Source organism: Leucoraja erinacea, chromosome 5, assembly GCF_028641065.1.
Source record: "Leucoraja erinacea ecotype New England chromosome 5, Leri_hhj_1, whole genome shotgun sequence".
Taxonomy (NCBI): Eukaryota; Metazoa; Chordata; class Chondrichthyes; order Rajiformes; family Rajidae; genus Leucoraja; species Leucoraja erinaceus.
This window is the reverse complement of record NC_073381.1, coordinates 29,472,981-29,494,942: the sequence shown is the minus strand read 5'-3', so window position 1 is coordinate 29,494,942 and position 21,962 is coordinate 29,472,981. Positions and strand designations below refer to the sequence as shown.

Genomic DNA, 21,962 nt, shown 5'->3' with positions numbered 1-21,962 from the left:
AGAGGATTACGTCCACACATGCCCTTTTTATGATTCTCACCTCCCATCAATGACAATCAACCTCTCAAAATGGTCAGTGGCCTCATCCATGAAAGCTTACAAAACAATTGCAGTTCAGCTCCTTAATTTCTGTATCTCATTGTATGTTGCCACTTGCTGTGAGAGATTAGTGCAGCAGTGAGTATCTGCAGTCTGCTTGGTCTTCATGGTTGAACAGCTGTAAATATGTGTGAGCTACGTCTTGAGGAAGCACAACCTGCAGCAGTGCAAATGGGGCTACTGCCTTACCGTGACGGAGAACCTGACTACGGGTGCTTGTCTGTACAGAGTTTGTACTTTCTGTGGCGTGGGTTTTCTCAGAGATCTTTTGTTTCCTCACACACACTAAAAACCTGCAGGTTTGTAGGTTAATTAGCTTGGTATAAATGTAAATTGTGCATGGGTTGGTGTGCCGAAGGGCCCGTTTCCGCACTGCACCTCTAAACTAAAGATCAAGAAAAAGACTTGGATTGCAATTCATCTTTTATCTCTATAGAAACAAATAAGTTGCAATAATCAAATCATTTTGTTTTATCCTTTCCAAAAAATATTACTGTTGAAGGTAGCAGCATTAATTACTTTTAGGCAAATTAAACATTTTGGACTAAGAGCAATGCAAGTCAGCATTCACAAATGAAAAGCAGAAGAATGTTGACTAAGTGAATATGCATTCATTTGATCAATTCCCTTACTGAATTATTTATGCCCAACTAATAAAAAAAGACTTATGCTTCAGTCATACTTTGCACTATTCAAGTACAATTCAAATATGTTTCACTTTTAATTGCAAACCAGTAATTAAACCGAAAGATAAACACATTTGAAAATTGTCACAAAAGTGAATGACGAGTAAATGTGAAATTTTCAAATAAAATATTTCCATTGTCGTTTGATGTGGCTATTTATTCAATTGCACCTCAGCAACAGACAAGAAAATCAAAGTAGTCCACCATGTACAATCGATATCTTTACGCATCCAAATGGAGTGCAAAGAACAAAGTCTCACAAACAAGTATTGAGGGGGGAAAAATGACATGTTTCCTCCTCTTGTCTTCAGGTGGCAGTGAAAATTCGCCAAGAATGCAGAATTCAAAGAAGCAGAATCCCAAATCCTCATTATTCTCCCATACTTCATGCAATTTCATTTAAACATAGAAACATAGAAATTAGGTGCAGGAGTAGGCCATTCGGCCCTTCGAGCCTGCACCGCCATTCAATATGATCATGGCTGATCATCCAACTCAGTATCCCGTACCTGCCTTCTCTCCACACCCCCTGATCCCCTTAGCCACAAGGGCCACATCTAACTCCCTCTTAAATATAGCCAATGAAGTGGCCTCAACTACCCTCTGTGGCAGAGAGTTCCAGAGATTCACCACTCTCTGCGTGAAAAAAGTTCTTCTCATCTCGGTTTTAAAGTATTTCCCCTTTATCCTTAAGCTGTGACCCCTTGTCCTGGACTTCCCCAACATCGGGAACAATCTTCCTGCATCTAGCCTGTCCAACCCCTTACGAATTCTGTAAGTTGCTATAAGATCCCCTCTCAGTCTTATAAATTCTAGAGAGTATCAAGTCTATCCAGTCTTTCTTCATAAGACAGTCCTGACATCCCAGGAATCAGTCTGGAAGGAACCGTCTCTGCACTCCCTCTATGGCAATAATGTCCTTCCTCAGATTTGGAGACCAAAACTGTACGCAATACTCCAGGTGTGGTCTCACCAAGACCCTGTACAACTGCAGTAGAACCTCTCTGCTCCTATACTCAAATCCTTTTGCAATGAAAGCTAACATACCATTTGCTTTCTTTACTGCCTGCTGCACCTGCATGCCTACCTTCAATGACTGGTGTACCATGACACCCAGGTCTCGCTGCATCTCCCCCTTTCCCAATCGGCCACCATTTAGATAATAGTCTGCTTTCCTGTTTTTGCCACCAAAATGGATAACCTCACATTTATCCACATTATACTGCATCTGCCAAACATTTGCCCACTCACCCAGCCTATCCAAGTCACCCTGCAGTCTCCTAGCATCCTCCTCACAGCTAACACTGCCCCCCAGCTTAGTGTCATCCGCAAACTTGGAGATATTGCCTTCAATTCCCTCATCCAGATCATTAATATATATTGTAAATAGCTGGGGTCCCAGTACTGAGCCTTGGGGTACCCCACTAGTCACTGCCTGCCATTGTGAAAAGGACCCGTTTACTCCTACTCTTTTGCTTCCTGTTTGCCAGCCAGTTCTCTATCCACATCAATACTGAACCCCCAATGCCTTGTGCTTTAATGAAAAAAAACCTCAGCATTGATACAGATTATTTAATTGGGAGTACAAGTCAATGATTTATTAAATTATTCATTGGATATGATATTGCAAGGACAGAATTTAATGGCACTGTAATTGCTTGAGAAAATAGCAGCGAGCCTTTTTCCTGTAAAACAGCATTGCATGAGGCTTTTCAGGATTTAGACTCTGGTGATGAAGTACTGACAATAACCATCTAAGCCTGCATGGTTTGTCAGAGGGAAAGTGGTCGTATTCTCATCACCCGCTGCCTTTGCCTTTCCAGACAGTAGAGTAGAAGCATATCAGAGGAGCTGTTGAGAGTGAGTGCCTTGGGGAGATGCTGCACTGTGTCCCGTAAATGGCACGGTCTGCATCCACAGTGGTGGATGGACAGAATTTAAGGTGGGTTGGAGGGGTGATTCTACGCCATTGGAAACACTGATTATAGTCCTTGGACTGAGGGAGCATGAATATTACCTACCAATGATTCACTAATGTCCAAGTATTGAACAGTTACTGCTTGTCGGAGCAGTCCTACTTCTGATTTTAGATGGAGGGGAAGTTACTGATGAAGTAATCAATGAGTGTGGAGCCCTGGGCACTGCCTGTGATTCATGAATTACTGCAGTGCATTTTGTATATATCACAGACTTGACTCAATGGGGAGTTTTGCAGATAAAGTAAAAGTAGTTTTGGACTCTGGAGGCTCCGCAAAGCACATGTAAACCCTAACCTACTCATATTCACAACACCTAGCTGACTGGTCTAGCTGGGTGATTGTCTTTAACTGTAAACTTAACCAGACCAATCACAATGATAACTATGGCAAGAATTTGAAAACTAATATATTTCAACATCAAAGGGAGATAATTTGCATTTTTTGGTTGAAGTTATTGTCTAAAACCTCATGATTTGAATATAATGTGCTATTTATCAGCTCATGTTCAAAGATCTTACTGGAGTCTGAAGAATAGCAAATGGAACCGAATAGGGCAATCAGTGAACATCACACTCTGGTGTTGAGACAAGGACACAATCTTATGGAACTCCTGCACGAGTTGTCAGGCCTTTAATATCCACAATCATCTTTCATTGAGCAAGGTCCAACTTCAGTAAGTGTAGATGTTCCCTGTTGTTCACTTTTTATAAATCAGCCTACATGTTGATATTACACCTGCGCAATGTTATGTGGATGAGCTGCTGGGATTCCTGGATGGATGTGAATTGTAATTTACAAGAAAACTGCAAATCTGCAGAACACAAAACACTAAGTCGGCAAACAACCTAAAATCTCAGGGTAAACTTCTGTGGTTCGGCACCATCAGATGGTCAAACTTAAAACTAACAGGAACAAATTAGGATCACGATGATAGAAGGCAGCAAGAGAGACAGTAAATGGGTTTAGAGTTTGAATCTACTGCAAAACCTGTAAATTACAGGAAGCTGGCCCCAGCTGGCCTTTGTTCGCTGCTCACTGTTGTTTAAAGACAGATCATTCATTGTCTGCCTGCCCACATATTCAAGTTAATCAATCCACTGATCAAAGGATCAACTCCGTTTTTTTTAAGTCAAAAGGAATTTTGGTTTTTGACAGACGTGCACTATTTACACAACTCAAAGAAGGCATTTTACAATCTTAAAACATTTGGCTGATGATTCAAAAGTGCAAAACATGCAACAAAAAAAAAAAGAGTTTGCAGCAAAGGCACTTAATTGGAAACATGAAAAATGTGAGCCATAGTTTTCTAGAAAGGGTGTGATTCTGAAAAATCATGATGCAAAAGGACACTACACTGGACATCCACCCAGCTGTATTTCCCATTGGTGGTGCCACTGCTGAAACTCTGCTCAAAGTGCAGGATGCCAGTGAAAACTGAGGGGTTTGGGACAAATGCAGCCATTCCACTTCAAGCATCAGTCACAGGAGGCCATGTCCATGCATACCCAGTGTGATCGCTCACTAAACCTCGGTTTATTCATTAAAAAAAAAACTTAGCACAAGGTGAAGGACACACTGTTTTTGTCCAAGCTTCAAATATGCAAGCAGAACAGTACCATTGTTGTCATACAGTCCACAATGATCAGTTTGTCACTTCAGGAAAGATACCAAAAACATAAAATACATATTAAAATAAATGAATAGGTGTTCCTTTTGTTTACAAGGTTCATAATTTTCAGACTACAGTTGTTTGAAGTTTGCGAAACATTTGGGAAGCTCATGTTTCACTGCAGATAGTTAATAGATTAATAGCTGTGCATACTTTTTTAATGCACAATAGTAGCTGTTGACATTCCTAGACATGAGTGATCCCAGCTACAAAGTTACACAAATGAGCTGCGGTTGTTCTCTTTAGGTGCAACGAAGATTAACAGATTTGACCATAAACATGTAAGATCACTAGTTTGATGTGGAAAATAGAGGATGGCTTCTCCCATCAGTAGATGATTCGAACACCAGGGGGCACAGATTTTAAATTTCAACCAAGAGAAATAAGGGGATGCGAGGAAATGCTATGTATTAAGAAAAATCATAGGATAGTTATGGGCCTGTCCCACTTAAGTGACTTTTAAGTGTTCGCAGGTGGTTGCCGGGGAGTCGCCTTCATGGTCATGAGGAGTTCCCGCATTCTGGGTACTAGTCGCGGCCTCATTATGGTCGACGCAAATTTTTAAACATGTTGAAAAATTAGCGGCGACCAGAATGAAGCCGCCATGGAGAGTAGCGAAAATTCTCTTGCCGTAGGTGGGTCGCCAGGAGGTCATAGGTTCTCGTAGGTTGTAGCCAGTGCTGACTCATTGGCTCATTGGGGAAAAAAACGTAAGCAGTAGTTTTCAGAACCAAGGCTAACCGACCGGTAATGTTAAATGCAACGATGATCAAGGAAAGGTTGAGCCCACCATGGTTCATAATTGCCTGTGGGGAAAGAAATAACGAGTGATACTAATTTATTGTGTAATTCTAACTTAACTGCCTTTGCTCCCAATTCCAACAAAATCACAGTCTTCCCTACTCCTAAAGGTTCACACTTGTAAAGTGTTAATATAAAAAAAATTTCTGATCATAAAACTGTTCACTTCTTCAGTGTGAAGCTTAACATCACTAGGCTTTGCTGTTCATCTTGCACTAACATGTAAATTGACATCTCATCCCCAAAAGGCATCCTAATGGGTCTGCCCCCCTTAGGTGATCTTTCAGGGGACTGTCAAGTCTTCCTTCACCAGCCCGTTATGCAGGCGGGGGACAGGGCAAGCAGGGGGGAGCGCTATCCGAGTGAAATTCACACGGTGCAAAGCCAATGTGATACAGACACACACCACGATGAACAGGAAGGTTGGCGCTGTAATTAAGCACAGTGTACGGGAAGGGTCACGCAAGTTCTTTAAAAGAGAGGGGGGGGTGGAGAGAGAGTAGGAGTGGAGACAACTTTTAAGAGGCCAGAGATAAACGGCTGTGAAGCTCGGCGGACATTACCAGTACCGGTCGGTTACCCTTGGTTCTGAAAACTACCGCTTACATTTCTTGTCTCCCAATGAATGAAATTCACCAGTCAGCACCGGCTACAACCTTCGAGAGCCTAAGATAACCTTTGACCTCCTGGCAACCCACTACCACTGCACCTATGGCATGAGAATTCTGGCCGCCGCTACCATAATGACGCCATGACTAGTTCCCAGAATGCGGGGACTCCTCACGACCATGAAGGCCACTCCCCGGTAACATGTGGCAACCGCATAATCTCCTGCAGTCACCTAAAAAGTCGCCTTAATGGGACAGGCCCATAACTCCCACAACCAAATTTATCTCTCCTACATTTTAGTGTTATCTTTCAGGCTGCAATCACTGATGGCCATCTACTGCCCATCTCCAATTGCCTTTGAGAAACTTCAAACCACTTTTTATTTTGAATCGTAGCAGTACTTCTAAAAATAGCAGCACAATGGCATTTGGGAAAGAATTCTAGGATTTATACCCAGCAAGGGATTGGGAACACAATTTGAAGTCTGAATGGTGCATAACTAGACTGGGAATCTGCAGGGTAATGGTATTTCTCTGCGCCCGCTGCCCTTGCTGTTCCTAGAACTAGTGGTCACAGGTTTGTGAGGTGCTGTTGAAACAGCATCGATGTGCAACTGCAGCTCATTGTGCAGATGATACACGTTGCAGTGTCGGTGGAGGGAATGAATGCTCAGTGTGGGCTGAATGCCAAATCAGTGAGCCCCTTTGTCACCCCAGGTGGTATGTGAATGTGTTCAACCAGGCAATTGCATTCCTCATTTCTGTGGTTGTAGATAATTGAAAAACGTAGAGAGGGTCAGGAGTCAGTCACTGGGCATAAAATATATGGCCTCTGACCTGCTCCTGTTGCCATAGTATGCATGTGATTAATTCAGTTGGGTTACTGATCCACTGTAAGCGGATGGTGGGCACTTTATGATAATCAATAGTATAGTTGGTGCGGGTCTGCCGCTTTTAGGACATGAATGTCGAGTGATCATCCATTCCTAACTTTTGGTTGGAACAGGCTGACAAGTAGATCAGCTTCATTGTTAGCAGCTGAGACGGCCCCAATGAGCCTGGGGATGGCAATGTTTATACAATCATCTCTCAGTTAACTATTTAATTGTCCATCCCTGCTCATGATCAAAAGTGGCTAGGTTATTGAGTTTGATCGTATTTATTGGCTGTGGGATCATTTGATAGTCTGACTTGTTTTACCCATTAAGCATGCATGAGAGCAGGTAATACACTGGACTATGTGGTGACAGGTTATGTATATTTTTCTGCTGCAAAACTGAGCATTCATGATATGTTGTGGATTACTTCATCTAGCATTATAGGAGTGCCAGAAAACACAATGGAGCATGCACTCAGTGCAAAGACAGTACTTTTCCCTGCACAAGACCATGTAGTGGTCACTTTTACCAAGGCTGTGATGGGCAGAACCATCTGTGATGTCTACCCAGAAACTTATTCCTAATGTACACAAAAATGCTGGAGAAACTCAGCGGGTGCAGCAGGATCTATGGAGCGAAGGAAATAGGCAACGTTTCGGGCCGAAACCCTTTCAGATTTTCGATTTTCCAGCATCTGCAGTTCCTTCTTTCTTAAACAACTTATTCCTAATATTGGTTTGTTCACTCTTGAAGATCCAGTCAGGTAGCTCAATCAGTGGTGATGGATCTGAAGCTCCCACACAAGGTGCATTGTCATTTTGCTACTTCCAGTGCTGCTTCACACTATTCAACATGGAGGAGCACCAATATATCAGCTGAGATTAGGTGGTAATCAGATTTCCTTATCGCATTTGCTTGTGTAGATACAATAAGGAATGGATACCACCGGCCATGATTAATGAAGATACAGTGAGTAGGCACTAAGGGAGCTGGTATAACCATTCAAGTCAATTCAATCTAGAAATCACACCAACTAAGTGGAAATGTCACACATGTTAAGAAAACCATTGATGTTCTGATGCCATGAAATATGAAATGATTGCTACTCCTTGCCTGTATCTACCATCAAATTTGGTTGTTCTGTCCTGATAGTGGGAAAGACAAACAAGGGAAGCTGCAATGGATAATACTGACATGTTAACTATTAGGTATGATACAGTGCGTGTGCCTTGGTCAGGCTTTACTTGGCTGTAGGACAGCCATCATAATTTGGATATTCCAAATCCAGGATTGGTTGGGAGGATATTGCAAGATCAACAAGGCTGAATGTGAGCAAAACACAAAGTGCTGGGGAAACTCAGCAGGTCAGGCACCATCTGGTGAGGAAATGGACACATGACGTCCCAACCTGATCTATCGCTTGTCTATTCCCTCCCCAGAGTTGCCATTTTGGACAATTCAGTGGGCCGTTAAGAGTCAAACACATTATTGTGGATCTTGTGCTAAAGTCCTTAATGTTCCCGTCAAGGACATTAGTACATTGGGTTCTTAAACAACAAAATGGTAGTCTCCGTCATTTCAACCAGGACTATTGCTAGTCTTTAATTCAAGATATACAATACAATACAACGTTATTTATCCCAGGAGGGAAATTGGTCTGCCAACTGTCATAAAACACAACAAGATACATGAAATTAAAGTGTCAAGTAGAAAGTTCAGGATTGGGGATGTGCAAAGATTGGGGAGGCGGGATGGGGGAGTCAGTCTACCCCACAACAGAAGAGAGGGGGGTTGTACAGTTTGATAGCCACAGGGAAAAAGGATCTCCTGTGGCATTCTGTGCTGCATCATGGTGGAACCAGTCTGTTGCTGAAGGCGCTCCTCAGGTTGACCCGTGAGTCATGGAGGGGGTGAGCTGTATTGTCCAAGATGCACCGCAGTTTGAGGAGCATCCTCCCAAGACCATCTCCAGTGAATCCCACTCCACCCCCAGGAAGGAGCCAGCCTTCGCGATGAGTTTGTTAATTCTGTTGCTGTCCATGGCCTTCACTTTGCTACCCCAGCACCCAACGGTGAAGAAGATGGCACTGGCCACCATCAATTGATAGAACATCTGAAGCATCTTACGGCAGGCGTTGAAAGAGTGGAACCTCCTCAGAAAGTACAGCCGGCTCTGTCCCTTCTTATACAGTGCCTCAGCGTTCCTGTATCAGTCCAGTTTACTGTCGAGATAAACTCCAAGGTACTTGTACTCCTTGGTAAACTACACATCCACAACCTTGATGGAGACAAGGGACAGAGGTGTTCCTCGCCTCCTAAAGTCCACCACTAACTCCTTACTCTTGTCGGTGTCGAGCTGCAGGTGATTCAGCCCACACCACTCAGCAAAGTCTAACTACACCTCTGTATTCAGCTTCCCTCCCCTCACTGATGCAGCCTACAATTGCAGAGTCATCTGAAAACGTCTGCAGGTGTCCGAGGTGTATCTGAAGTCGGAGGTGTAGATGGTGAACAGGAAGGGAGAGAGGGCCGTGTTGCTCACTGCATTGTCCGAAACGCAGCTCTGTAGCCTGACACACTGCGGTCGTCAAGTCAGGTAGTTGGTGATCCAGGACACCAATGGAGCATCCACCTACATCTTTGTCAGTTTGCTCCCTAGCAGTGTAGGCCAGATGGTGTTAAAAACACTGGAGAAGTTATAAAACATGGCTGTCTTTCAGATATTAATCCAAATTTAAATTGAACAGCTACCCTGGAATTTAGTTAAATTTACTATGACACAAGCATTCAGCTCATCAGATGTGTGCTTGCTCTCAGCAGAGCAATCCTGCCAGTGTCATTTCTTCTCTTCTTTCTCCCCTTGCAGACGTCGCTTTCTCTGAATGAACTGTACTCCACTATCAACACCCCAAAGCCCTGGTCATTGTAGCCAGAGACTGCAACCAAGTCAACCTCAGTGGCGTACATACCAAAGTACTATCAGCATGTTTAAGAAGGAGCTGCAGATGCTGGAAAATCGAAGGTAAACAAAAATGATGAAGAAACTCAGCGGGCGAGGCAGCATCTATGGAGCAAAGTAAATAGGCAACGTTTGGGGTCGAGATCCTTCTTCAGACTGATGTGAGGGGGGGCCGGGATGAAGAAAGGAAGAGGCTGAGACAGTGGGCTGAGGGAGAGCTGAGGAGAAAGCAGGGACTACTGAAATTATAGAAGTCAATGTTGATACCGCTGGGGTGTAAACTGCCCAAGCGAAATATTAGGTGCTGCTCCTCCAATTTACAGTGGTCCTCACAATGTCCATGAAGGAGGCCCAGGACAGAAAGGTCGGATTCGGAATGGGAGGGGGAGTTGAAGTGCTGAGCCACCGGAAGATCAGATGGGTTAATGCGGACCGAGCGGAGGTGTTCGGTGAAACGATCGCCAAGTCTACGCTTGGTCTCACCGATGTACAGCAGCTGACACCTAGAGCAGCGGATGCAATAGATGAGGTTGGAGGACGTGCAGGTGAACCTCTGCCGCACCAGGAAAGGCTGCTTAGGTCCTTAAATGGAGTCAAGAGGGAAGGTAAAGCGACAAGTGTAGCATTTCCCCCGGTTGCAAGGGAAAGTGCCAGGAGCGGGGGTGGTTTGGGTGGGAAGGGACAAATTGACCAGGGAGTTACAGAGGAGGCGATCTCTGCGGAAAGCAGACAGGGGAGGAGATGGGAAAATGTGGCCGGTGGTGGGATCCCGTTGGAGGTGGCTAAAATGTCAGAGGATTATTTGTTGTATGCGATGGCTGGTAGGGTGGAAGTTGACTCTGCCCTGGTTACGAATGGGGTGATGGGGAGAGCCTCATCTCTAGTGGAAGAGGGGACCCCCCGTTCCCTGAGGAATAAGGACATTTCTGATGCCCTGGTGTGGAACACCTCATCCTGGGTGCAGATGTGGCGTAGATGGAGGAATTGGGAGTAGGGGATTAAGTCCTTACAGGAAGCAGGGTGGGAAGAAGAGTAGTCCAGATAGCCATGGGAGTCAGTGGGTTTATAGTGGATGTCGGTCAGTAGTCTATCACCTGCAATGGAGATAGTGAGGTCTAGAAATTGTAGGGAAATGTTGGAAATAGTCCAGGTGTATTTGAGTGTCGGATGGAAGTTAGTGGCAAAATGGATGAAATCAGTGAGTTGTGTGTGGGTGCTGGAGGTGGCACCAATGCAGTCGTCGATGTAGCGGAGGTAGAGTTTGGGGATAGGGCCCTGGTAATGCCTCCAACAAAGATTGTTCGATGTACCCTACAAAGAGACAGGCATAGCTAGGGCCCATGAATGAATGAATGAATGAATGAATGAATGAATGAATGAAATGAATGAAATGAATGATTGAAAACTTTATTGTCATTCAAATATACACCTAGACACAGTGCACCTTGAACGAAATTTTGTTGCATTTTACTCTCCAAAATCAGTTAAAAGATAAAAGTTCCAGGTGCGTCCATAAAAATGCGTCATGCGCATGGTTCTGTAAAAATAAATATATATTAAAAAGTTTTTAAAAGTGACGATATTTAAAAAGTTCTAGCCTCGGTTTTTTTGATTGTTCAGTAATCTTATGGCCTGGGGGATGAAGCTGTTGCAGAACCTGGTTGTCCCGCTCTTCATGCTGCGGTACCTCCTCCCAGAGTTAAGCAGTATGAACAGTCCAAATTGTGGGTGTGTGGGGGCTCTGATAATGCCCTTAGCTCTACTCAGACAGCGCTTGTACCCCATGTCCATGATGGAAGGAAGAGAAGTCCCAATGATTTTTTCCGCTGTCCTCACCACTCTCTGAAGGCACTTCCAGTCCGCAGCTGTACAGCTGCCGCACCACGTAGAGATGCAGCTGGTCAGGACCGACTCAATTGTGCTTCTGTAGAAAGTGGCGAGGATGGGAGGGTGGAGGTGTAAACTTCTCAACCTGCGGAGGAAGTACAACCGCTGCTGTGCCCGTTTTGCCAGAGATGTAATGTTTGTGGACCAGTTTAAGGTGTCCGTTATATGCACCCCCAGGAACTTGATGCTTTTCACCTGCTCCACTGCTGAGTTGTTGATGCAAAGTGGAGTGTGACTGGGCTGAATTTTCCTTCTGAAATCGACGACAATCTCCTTGGTTTTGTTCACATTTAGGAGAAGGTTGTTCCTGCTGCACCAGCTGTTCCACCTCCTCTCTATATGCCTGGTCGTCGTTATTGCGGATGAGGCCCACTACTGTTGTGTCATCCGCGTATTTGATGATATGGTTAGTAGTGGACCTGGCGACACAGTCATGTGTCATCAATGTAAAGAGCAGCGGACTCAGGACACAGCCCTGAGGGGAGCCGGTGCTCAGTGTGATGACCGAGGAGGTGTTCTTCCCCACCCGCACAAACTGTGGTCTTTCAGAAAGGAAATCCAGGATCCAGTTGCATAGTCTGTTATTGAATCCTAGGGGTGCCAGTTTGCTCACCAGATGCTGGGGGATTATCGTATTAAATGCTGAGCTGAAATCAACAAACAGCATCCGCACGTGGGTGTTCCTCTCCTCCAGGTGTTGTAGGCTCAGGTGGACTGCAGAAGAGATAGCATCCTCTGTGGAGCGGTTCGGCCGATAAGCAAACTGGAACGGGTCAAAACTGGAGGGGAGTTTTGACACCATGTGCTGCTTAATGTACGTGCCCATAGCTACGCCTTGTATTTGGAGGAGTCAAACGAAAAGTTGTTGAGTGCAAGGACCAGCCTTGTAGAGATCTGCACGGCAGACTACCACGGCACCCTGCTTGTTGGCAGGTTTGACCACTCAGTCTGGGTTGTTGCAGAGTGAGTGTAGAGCTGTACATTCAGGGGGGAGAGGTTAGAGTAAGAAAGGGGAGTTGAGAAGTTGAGGCGGTTGATGTCCCGCCGGCACTTTAAAATAAAAAGGTCTAAAGCCGGAAGATGGCCATGAGGGGCAGTCCAAGAGGGGGTCCGGTCCGTTGGAGGAGGACGAAGGGGTCATCACTGAGGGGCAAGGGCTCCTTCCATTGGAAAAACGCTTTGATGCGGAGGCGACGGAACAAGAGCTCCACATCATGGCGGACGCGGAACTCACTGAGGTGGGGACGGAGGGGAACAAAGGTGAGGCCTCTTCTGAGGACAGCCTGTTCGGTATCAGAGAGGGGAGGTCACAGGCGATGGTGAACACACGGCAAGGATGGGGGTTGGGGCCGGAGGAAGGCAGGTGAGTGGACCGTCTGCCAAGCAACTTTGACCCACTGCAGTTCGCCTACCACCTTGACAGGTCCATGGCCAATGCCATCTCCCTGGTCCTACATTCAACCCTGGGACACCTGAATAAGAGAGACGGCTACGTAAGACTTCAATTCATAGACTACAGCTCTGCTTTCAATGCCATTATCCCATCCTGGCTCATCCAAAACTCATAGATCTTGGAGTCAGCACTCATCTCTGAAACTGGATCCTTTACTTCCTGAACAACTGAAGATGAGTGACAAATTATCCCCTACAATAATCTTCAACAATGGTGCTCCACAAGGACGCATTCTCAGCCCTTCTCTACTCCTCATATACCCACGGCTGTGCAGACAAATGCAAATACAACTCAATTTACAAATTCGTAGTTGGCACCACCGTTGTGGTCCGGGTGTCAAATAATGACTAGACGGAGTACAGGAATAAGATTAAGAACCTCGTAACCTGGTGTCAAGACAACAACTTTTCTCTCAATTTCAACAAGACAAAGGAGAAAGTGATCGACTTCAGGAAACAAGGTGCTACACATACCCCAGAATATATTGACGGCACTGAATAGAGATGAATGAAAGCCCAAAATTCCTAGGAGTAGAGTTAACCAGCAACTTGTCCTGGACTACCCATAGCAAGGCAATGGCCAATAAAGCACACTAATGTCTCTAATTCCTCAGAAGGCTGAGGAAGTTTGGCATGTCCCCAACAACTCTCACCAACGTCTACAGATGTGCCATAGAAAGCATTTTATCAGGATGCATCACAGCACGGTTTGGGAACAGCTCCATCCAAGAATGTAAGAAATTGTTGAGAATTGTGGACGCAGACCAGACCATTACACAAACCAACCCCCTTCCATCGACTCCATATACACTTCACACTGCCTCGGCAAGTCCACCAGCATAATCAAAAATTAGTCTCAGCCCAGACACTCCCTCTTCTCCCCTCAGGCAAGAGGTACAGAAGTGTGAAAACACATACCTCCAGATTCAGGGACATTTTCTTCCCAGCTGTCATCTGTCAACTGAACCATCCTATCACCAACTAGAGAGCAGTCCTGCGCTACCTCATTGGAGACCCTCGGACTGTCTTTAATCAGACTTTACTTTATACGTTATTCCTTTTGTCCTATATCTATATCACTGTTGTCAGCTTGATTGCAATCATGTATAGTCCTTCCACTGACTGGATAGCATGCAACAAAAAAGCTTTTCACTGTTCCCCAGTACAATAAACTAAACTAAAAGTTTAATTCTGCATCTTATTCTCACATATGTCCACTCCCGTTTTGATTGTTTTGACGTATACCTAAATAAAGAGATAATCCACACTAACCAACCTAATGCATCGTTAGGGGGTGGAAAGAAACTAGAGAACCTAGAAGGAACTCACATGGTTATGGAGCGAACTTGCATGTGACAAACAAAAGGCTCTCTCAGACAGAACCCTGGCACAGTAAACAGGTAAATTGGGGGGTCTGTTCTAGTAATGTAACCACTGCACCCTCAATATAGTAGTGTATCCAATGATAAAAGTAAAGATAGAACCATTGATTGCAGCCAGGTTCGAAAGTTTCCACTTAATTGTCATAGTACCGTACACATGGAGCAAAGCGACAGATGAAGTACTTATGAGACTGCCCGTGGAGAATCGCTCCACTCAAGGGAAATCTGTGCAAACATGTTATCCAACAAAAATATGATCCAAATAAAAGGCAACATCCCTTTGTGCAGATGGAAGCTTATGGTCTTGTAGAGATGTATTTAGCAGGATTGCAAAAAAACCCCGTTATATTAAAGAAACAGTTAATATGTACTGAAAGAGATGGTATGACCACTTCCATCAATTCCATTTTTTTTTTTTAAATTAAACTGGTGATTTATATTTGATATCAAAGGTTCTCCAATGATATTGTTCCATATGATTAGTTACAAATGCTGCTAGATTTCTTAAACAAGTGTAGACTGCAATCATAGCTCCAAATTAAATATGGCCATTTTAATCCTTCAACTAAAAGAGAACTCCAAATATCAGAAACTAATTGAACACAAGTCTGATTTAAAAAACAATAGAATTGACAACTCATGAAATCCTAATTCTCAACCCCAGTGACCAAGCATAAATCTGGTCCTCCGGCACAAAACTGTGTTATAAATCAGTTCTCATAGGCAGAGGATGCGGCTCTCCATTTGTAAGCATTTCTTTAGCTAGCTTCCAAAACATCTCCAAACACCAACTGTAACCGGTTCTGCTCTTGGCTCAGGCTCTTTGATGCTGCTGTGGCCGAGACTGAAGTGTCAATCAAAGAGGCTTCAAGGTCATCAATCGATATGCCATCACTGACATGTTGATACTTTAGGGTTTCACATCATTTGGTTCCATGTAATTTCAAAGCTATTAATACAATACCAACATTGTATTACGAGCTGTAGTCATCTCCAAGATGAAAATTATAGCAATTATGAACTGTTGGGATCCATTTGCAATGCCTGAATTTCCCGTTCACAAATGGGAAATAAAATTAGCTAATAGGTTTTATAACCTGTTACCGAGTCTTTATACTTGTTAGAACTTAGTAGATTCCATTATAATTCTGCCCAACTAATGGCCACCAAGGACAGAGACATCAAATAAAAATAAAGAATGTCAAAAGATAATGCCATGCTCTAATTCCATTGACAATTCTAAACCAAAGAATTTGCAAGCTTCTCACCCTCTCGCTCTCCCCCTCCCGTCATTCCCCACACAATTTATGTTTGTAATTTAGTTTTCATAACACTTAGTGCATCCATATTGAGGCAAAGCGCAGAATAGTAACTCTGGGCAACAGTTATATGGTCAAATCAAAAGAAAAATCGGCTCCAAAAAGACCAGGAAATGTAAATTTAAAACTGCATAAAATTTTAAACACTCACCTGGTTTGGCAATATTTTTGACAAAATAAAGTCAATATTTCAGATCAAAAACCTTTGGTTATGACAAGGCAACAATGCCCAGTTCTAAAGGAGAAAAGGTCCATTTTCTATTTCGGTATTTAATATTCTAAAAATAAATCATGTTGAGCAGAATAGTTCTACAGTGATACCAGATGTAGATGTCTGACTATAATCTCTGACATGGGAGCTTTTGATTACCTCTTTAAGGGCTGATAAGCTCCTGCTGTGCACCTCCTCACATGGGAAACTAAGCAGTCAATACGAGGACACTAGTCTGAACAGCCAGCTATCTTAATAAATTTAATTAGTCCACAGAATGGTTCGAGGATGGACTGTTTCATGACATATGGATAACACACAAAAAAAAGATTATATATATATTATGCATTGCTATACAGTTATACCGAAATCTGTGTTTATATTTAGGCAATCTTCTCACTCCTGGCAAATAGTTCAAGTTATAGAATTAGCAAACTTGCAATTTTCATACAAGCAACAGATTCAAATTAGTGAACGCATTAGCTGCAGCATTTGAGAAATATAGAAAGCATACCACTTTTAAAAATCTTTAACAATGACTAAAATAAAGCATTTAAAAATAGCACCTAGATAAAAGCTCTTAACGCGATAATGCCCACAGAATTATACGATTAGGTTGGCCGAGATACAGTCCACAAGGATAGCAAATCCTATTAGGTGCTTCATTATACAACTCAAATCTAATTTTCCAGGTTAACCACCATATTGTCATCATTCGTAAAACAAGCTACTTGCGATTTAAAAGCCTAAAGATTTCAATTGTATTTAAATATCACTCAGACACTGCATCATGAAACACACCAGATTTACAACATTACTGTAAATATTAGGGGCCAAGATTAAGAATCGTGTGTAACAATAAAAGTATGTTTTACAACTACTGAAATATGCCACATTACATTTAAACACAAATGTGTGCTGCCTTAAAAAGAATAAATTCATTTGGAAAAGCAGATAAGCAAGAGTTTTGCCACAATCATGCAATAGGAATCTATACAAGTTCCAATACAGCATAGTGCTCAGTGGAAGTGTACGATATGTTAATAAAATCTACTGATGCAGTTTCCCACAGGAAGGCACAATTGTGCCCTAGCATTGTTTAACAAAGCAAGTGTTTATTTTTTTCTTGATTAATTATACTATATTTATAACCATGCAAATTAAATACACAGACAATATATTACAAATGTCTGCAATGCAAAATAATTTGACTTGAGCTCAGCTAGTAACTGGGGAACAAACTCAGGTCAAAAGTATCTCGCTCTATTTAGTTAGAGTAACGTTTATTCTACTTAATTGTGCAATCCCCAAATAATAATTTAAATCCGGAAAACAATATCTTGCAAAGTTATACTAATTAATTGATCTCAGAGTTCAGCAAGTAACTGCAGAACATAGTTAGGTTCAATATGACATCTTTTAATTAGTTGGGCTTGTTTTTTGAACAATTTTTAAATCATTTAAATTCAAACTTAAAAAAAAGATTTATTTTATAATCCTTTAATCTACATCTCAATTATTAATTGTTTTTACTCAAGAGGTTGTGTGATTTGTTGTCATTTCTCTTAACACAATGAAAATGTTCCCATTTCGCTTGTTACATCAACAAAATTCCTCTCTCATCACATGGAGAATACAACACATCCATCAGAAATATGACATGGGAAGCAAAACACCTGCAACAAATTCAAAAATCATTTTCTCCAAATAAAGAGCTTTCTCGGGGTATCATATTTTATAGACACGTTTCAAATTAATGGAGTTTAAATTATTTTTGTAAAGGGCTAAATTAACCACGCGAACGTTAGTAGATACAAGCCAAACATTTTAAAGGACTGGTGAAGAGAAATTCCCTCTTGCCTAATAAAAGGTGTGCTATTTGTGTACATCATGAGCACAATTAAGGGGCTTGCACTGCAAATGACCTTTGACGATGAAAGCACTGAATAGCAAACATTAAGCATTCTCACCTATCAACACTACCATCTTAATTTCCACAAAACTACAGACTAATCAATTATTTGAACAGATTTACCAAACAAGCATTTTATTGTTAATCTGGCATCACCACACTAGGGATGTCACATCTCGTTACAAAACCCAAAATGAAATTAAACCATTTTTTCCAAGGAGGCAAACAACCAGGCATGGTTGAGCCCCTCATTATGCAAGTTACTAGATCCCATTAACTCAACCACTGCATTGGACCATCTGCCCCTAATACTCGTCTGAAAAGCAATATTGTGGGAATGTTCATATTTACACAGCCTAACATTAACACTATTTACACATGCCCAACATGTTAGACAACGTACACATTTCACCGCTTTACATTACTAACCATTCACCACGGTGTGAACGAAAATTAAAAAAACATCTGATAAGTTTAAATTTCTGTCAGACCTCCAACACCACTCATAACTTGCTGACTGACCTGCAAGATGTATGGTTATGTCAGACTCAATCGAGTATTTTTTTTTCTTCCTGGTTAGCATTGTAAAGGAGATGCACAATGGGGCATTCATTGCTAGTGAGAAGAATGCAAACTGTTTTGAGCTTCTTTAGCATTCTCACTTGAAAACTGTCGACTGGTCAATTCCCTGGAACATTGTTTGGACTAAAGGTTTATGTCACAAAGTGCTGGTCTTTACTTAAAATATTAGTCCAACAGAGGATCCTATTGCCACGTTTTTATAATCTCACCAACATGATCTGATCACCGTTTTCAAATCGCATTAGAGTAAGTGAAAGGAAACGAGCACAGGCCTTGAACCAGAACTTCAAACTGTGTACATCTGCCACCACAGGCCCTACACCCGGAAAGCTGAGCCGTGTACGTTTAATTCCCTTTATGTATAGATTGCTGTACGTCAGGCGAGAAACCAGTTATGGTCAATACGTTGAAAGTACATTTTGAAGTAAGGCAACTTTGCTGTCCCACCAGAATATTTACCTTTGGGATAATGAGTTTTTAATTTATACGATAATAACAATCAAGTCCACTGTTTTGACATGCATTACCCTGACTTCATTAGATCAAGGGGTTTCCTCTGTACGTCGGGGAAACGTTTAACGTGTTATTCTTAAAGCCAATGCACGAGGCTTCAATGTTGCGTCGCTGGCTTTAGGCGTTATATCTAGTAAAAAGGGGACGATTAAGTATTGAAACGTTCGGAAATGCAAAGAGCGCAAATAAGCAAGTCACCGTTGACTGTCCGCGGATACTGCTGCAGCTGTCAACATCAACAGGAATTTTGAACATCCCCTAACCACCTCGAAAACAGTTACGCGCCACCAGCTAGTCTTTCTAATAACAACATTCATCATTCATCACCACAGAGCCAACAAAGAAAACAAAATACACCTTTTGGAGCCCGAATCCTCAGTCAACTTTTCGACGTTGAATCGCCAGAGAGAGAAAAAATAAGTTTCCAAAACAAAAAAGCAGAACCGAGTCGACGCGAAATTAAGTCAACGTGTCGCGGTTACTTTGCAGTGTAAAATGACAGAATGCGGCCTCGGGGAGGAAAGGGGGCGTGAATACTTGCTGAGAAATTGTTTGTTGAGTGAAAGATAAATGCGGACGGGCCTTTCCATACTTTTTTCTCGCACCTTCTCGACTCCCGTGAACGGCTACAAAAACCGCATGGATAGTTACAGTTTCTCTCCCCGCAATCCAACAGCCCACGTACTGTAGAGAGACTCACCGTCTACCTGTAGGGTGCTCTTCAGAGGTGTTTCCCCCTCCTTCACTTCTACTTTGTCACTCCGGTGTTCTGTTTTCTGTGTTGAAATCTTGTTTTAAAAAGAAAAGTGTCTGAATAACGGCATGCAACTTTAAACCGTATAAAAAAGCCTTAGAGCGGTGCTGGTTAGTTCAGCGTGAGCGGACGGGAGCGAGCACAGACGGTGCAGGCATGAATGCGAGCGGGGTGTGAGGTGGGTGCAGGCAGAGCGCTCCGCTGCTGCAGCGCTTCCCATTTCAGGCCGGGACGAGATGAAGCGGCGCCGCCGCCGCGCTACCATGTAACCTTCTCAAGGGCCAGCCCACACCGCTGGCCAGTGGGGGAGAGGGAGAGGCTCACACTCACACCATCCAGCCCACTGCCCTCCTCCCTCTCTGCACAATGACATCTCCTGCAGTCATCTCCGCGGGAACCTGGCAAGAGGAATCCGCGCTCATTCTCACGCCTCAACTTTATTTAATTACCAAATAAGTGACAGGTCTCTCCCTCTCTCTTTGCACTTAGCACACTCTGGTCCCCGGGGCAGGAAGTGGGGCGCGAGGCCCGGGCTCAGCGTGCGCGTGTAGCGCACCACTAGGAGCTGCAGCCTCTAACACCATGGATTTAGTGCTTTTATTAATAGATAATCCCCTTTAGGCAGCAAGAACGTGCAGTTTGTATACTCGTTTGGATCCATAAATCGCAAAAGCAGTGTTTTTATGCATACATGTTCAAAAGCATAAACTTCCTTGTTACTTCTCTGGTATTTTTTTGTAATTCTCACAGGAAGATCCTAGAAGAATAACGGTATTGCAATGGACTCTCCCTACCCCCATGTCAATCAGTTTATTTTCGGTTAAATTGATTGGATTGTAAATTATTCGAGTGCTTGTGTTATTTGTTATGAGATACAATTGTTTCCAATATGTAGCCATTTAAAGTAACTTCTGAGAGGAGCAATTAAACGGTATTGAGAAGTAAAGGAAGATTTTTCACAGTTTAATGTTTAAATTACTATGAAGTTTCGTGCAACCATTGCAGAACATGAGATTTAGAGATGCATTTCCCAACATAGTCTGACAGAGGAGTAATGGTTCACCGGATAAAAATTCGGCCAACACAGATGATTTTTGAATGCTCCCAGTAAACCCAGACCCTTTTCCCATCTTTCATTAGAAAGTCCTTGTAAATGTCTATCTCTAAGAAAATAATTATTTTACAACACAGGATGAGCAACAATAATTTCCAGAATTAGTCCTCTGTGTTTCTATTTAACTACAAATATGAAAATTGAAAAAAAATAACGACGTCCTGGGAATTTGTAATAAAATGCATGTCAGACAGGTTCAGTGGAACCAGAAACACCGGTAATGATAATTTTTTGTCTATTTGCACAGGTGCTCCCCCCCCTGCCTCCTGAGTGCTTGCAGCATTTTTTTTCTGCCTTTATTTAATTAACTGAATTATTTTGGAGCCATACAATTGAATTGCTGAACAAGAAAATACATGCTCGAAGATTTCACAAATGTTTGCTCCATTGATTCATGTGATAAGAGGGTTGTTATCTGAACAGAGCTTGAGTAAAATGGGCTTTTATTCGTTGCAATAAAAAGATAGCAAATACTGAAAATATTTAGCAGATCAAACAGGATTTGCAAAGAGAGAAATATACATTATATTTACGCTGCATTGCTTCCTGGCCTGCTGACTACTTCCAAGATTTTCTGCTTCTTCATCAGAATGCCACTATTTGGAGTTATTTTGCTTTGGGGTTTATTCTTTGGAGTTCAGAGGAATGTAAGAAGAGGTAACTGTAATGTGTAAGACACTGACAGGATGGTTCTCCTGACTTGAGATTCTCTACTTGGGAGCAGGGTGGAATCAGCCCATGATCTTAAAATAAAGAATACTTAGACAAGCAAACATTAATTCAGTTAAGGTTGTAGATATTTGAAATTCTCAAGTTTGGATGGTCAGTCATTGAGGATGTTCAATGGGGGTTGGGGGGGGCGGGGGTGAGAGGTGATTCACAGAGGTTAATGCTGCCTGGCATGGATCATGACCACAGCTCATCCCTGCACTTATTACTTATCATAACTGTTATTACTTTATCTGTCACAGAGTGTGCAGAAATATATGTTTTAACCAGATTTCCAGCATTTGTAGTATTTTGCTTTTGATTTAAGTGCTAGTTGTAACTTTCCTATACATCCCTAGTAATTAAAATCACCAGGAGCATACATAAGCTTAGTGTAAATGGCAGAGGGAGTGTACTGCCTCCAACATCCATTTGTTTTGCCATCTGCC

At 42.7% G+C, this 21,962-nt stretch overlaps 1 protein-coding gene across 1 annotated transcript in view; it reads right to left on the bottom strand.

The window, feature by feature from the left end:
• LOC129697085 (hippocalcin-like protein 1) overlaps positions 1 to 19,977 on the bottom strand; it is a 63,422-nt gene extending 43,445 nt beyond the window's left edge. The window contains exon 1 of the mRNA XM_055635305.1: positions 19,638 to 19,977. The gene's annotated coding sequence lies outside the window, so the exon portion shown is untranslated. The remainder of the gene's footprint in view (positions 1 to 19,637) is intronic.
• Positions 19,978 to 21,962: the final 1,985 nt, after the last annotated feature.